Below are 2,753 nucleotides of genomic sequence, written 5' to 3'. Positions count from 1 at the left end.
TCTAGTTTCATACGATTGTGGTTGGAAAAGATGCGCAGTATGATATCAGTCTTCTTAAATTTATTGAGACTTGTTTTGTGGCCTAATGTAATCTATTCTGGAGAGTGCTGCATGTGCACTTGAAAAGAATGTGTATTCTATTGTTTCTGGATGGGATGTTCTGTATATATCTGTTAGGTCCATCTGGTCTATTGTGTCATTCAAAGACACTTTTCTTATTGATTTTCTGCCTGGATGATCTATCCACTGATGAAGTGGGGTGTCCCCTACTATTGTTGTATCATAAATTTCTCTCTTTACTTCCCTTAATGTTTACTTTATGTATTTAGGTGCTCCTGTGTTGGGTACATAGGTTATTACAACTGTTATACCCTCTTGTTGGACTGATCCCTTTGTCATCATATAATGCCCTTTTTTGTTTCTTGTTACAGTCTTTGCCCTAAAGTCTGTTTTGTCTGGTATAAGTATTGCTACCCCAGCTTTTTTTTTTTTTTTCACTTCCATTTGCATGTAAATGCTTTTCCATCCCTTCACTTTCAGTCTGTATGTGTTTTTAGGTCTGAGGTGAGTCTCTTATAGGCAGCATATAAATGATTGTTTTTTGTTTTTCCACCCATTCCACCACTCTATGTCTTTTGATTGGAGCATTTAGGTTGTTTACATTTAAATTAATTATTGATAGGTATGTACTTACTGCCATTTTGTTAATTGTTTTCTAGTTGATTTTGTTCTCTTTTCCTTTCTTTTCTTGCTCTCTTTCTTTGTAATTGATGAGTTTCTGTACTCCTATATTTTGCTTTCTTTCTCTTTAATTTTTGTGTATCTGTTATAGGTTTTGGGTTTTTGATTACCACGGGGTTCATATACAACATCCTAACTATATAGCAGTCTGTATTAGGGTGATTATCATTTAAGTTCAAACAAATTCTTAAAAACATTTTTTTTTACTCCCCCCATGTTTTATGTATCTGCTGTCATATTTTATACCTTTTTATTCATAGTTTCCTTATGTCTGATTATGGCTATTTTCTGCTTGAAGTCCCTTTAACATTTCTTGTAAGGCTTGTTCAGTGGTAATAAACTCCTTTAACTTTTGTTTGGGAAACTGTATCTTTCCTTCAGTTCTGAATGATAACCTTGGTTAAAGTATTCTTCGTTTTAAGTTTTTTCCTTTCAGCACTTTGACTATATCATGGCACTTTCTTGTGGCCTGCAAAGTTTCTGCTGAAAAACCAGCTAATAACTCTATAGGGTTTCCCTTGTACATAATGTTTTGCTTCTCTCTTGCTTTTAAAATTCTCTTTTAATAATTAAAATATTAAAGGTTAAAGATAATTTGTCATGGTGTGGACTTCCTTGGGTTTATCTTGTTTGAAACTCTCTGTACTTCTTGAACCTGGATATCTATTTTTTCTCCTAGGTTAGGGAAGTTTTCAGTTATTATTTCTTCAAATAAGTTTTCTGCCCCTCTCTTTCTCTCTTCTGGGACCTCTATAATGTGAAAGTTTGTTTGCTTGATATTGTCTAAGAGATCCCTCAACCTGTCCTAATTTTTAAAAATTCTTTTCTCTTTGCTGTTCAGCTTGGGTGCTTATCATTACCTTGTCTTCCAGATCACTGCTATGTTCTTCTGCATCAGCTAATCTTTTGATTCCCTCTAGCATATTTTTAAATTTCAGTTTTTGTATTCTTTAACTCTGATTGCTTCTTTTTTGTATTTTCTATTTCTTTATTGAAGGGCTCGCTGAATTCTTCCACTCTTCTCTCCAGCCCAGTGAGCATCTTTACAATAATTATATTCTTCATATAAACATATTGCTTATCTCTATTTCATTTAGTTCTTTTTCTGAGGTTTTTGTCTTGTTCTTTCTTTTGGAGCATATTCCCCTGTCTCTCCATTTCGCTTTACTTTCTCTTATTGTTTCTATAGAGTAGCAGAACAGCTACTTCTCCTAAACTTGAAGACATGGTCCTGTGTATGTTCATCCTCTACGTAGACTGTGTGTGCTTGGTGACTTTTGATGGTTGGCTGGAGCTGTGGTTGGTGTGAGCCGGGGGTGTTGGGGCTCTCCATGCAGTCGGCACCCCGCAGGACAGCTGAAGCTAAAGTGACTGCAAGTCAGGGTGTCTTGGGGCTCTCTGTGCAGCAGGTGCTTTAGCAGGATATCTGAAGTTGAAGCGAAAGGAGGCTGGGGTATTCTGGAATTCTACACACTGAGGGCATGCTGGCAGGATAGCTGAAGCTGAAATGGGGGCAAACCAAGGGCTCTATGCACAGAGGGCACCTTGGCAAGATAGCTGAAGCTGAAGTGGGTGTAAACTGGGGTGTTCTAGGACTCTGCCTAGAACCTGCCATGGAGGAGTGGCTGGAGCTAAGGTGGGGTACAGGCATGGAGGTCCTGGGGTATTCCATGCAGGGGCATCCTGGCAGGATAGCTGAAGCTAAAGTGGGCATGGGCCAGTGTGGTCCATGGGCTCTCCACAGATAATGTGCCCGGGCAGGACAGCTGAAGCTGAAGTGGTTGCAAGCTGGAGTGTCCCAGGGCTTTCCACACTGAGGGCACCCTGGCAGGAGAGCTGAAGCTAAAGTGCGTGCAAGCTGGGGTGTCCTGCAGTGCTCAGTACAGGGGATGCCCTGGCCAGGTGACTGGAGCCAAGACTGACATGGGTGGGGGTGTTCTGGGGCACTCTGCATAGAGAGAGTGCCCAGGTGTGGTGGCTGAAACCAAGGCAGGCATAGGTGCAGGGTTCCC

This window comes from Zalophus californianus, chromosome 7 (assembly GCF_009762305.2).
Source record: "Zalophus californianus isolate mZalCal1 chromosome 7, mZalCal1.pri.v2, whole genome shotgun sequence".
In the NCBI taxonomy this organism is placed as follows: domain Eukaryota; kingdom Metazoa; phylum Chordata; class Mammalia; order Carnivora; family Otariidae; genus Zalophus; species Zalophus californianus.
This window is presented reverse-complemented; position numbering follows the sequence as displayed.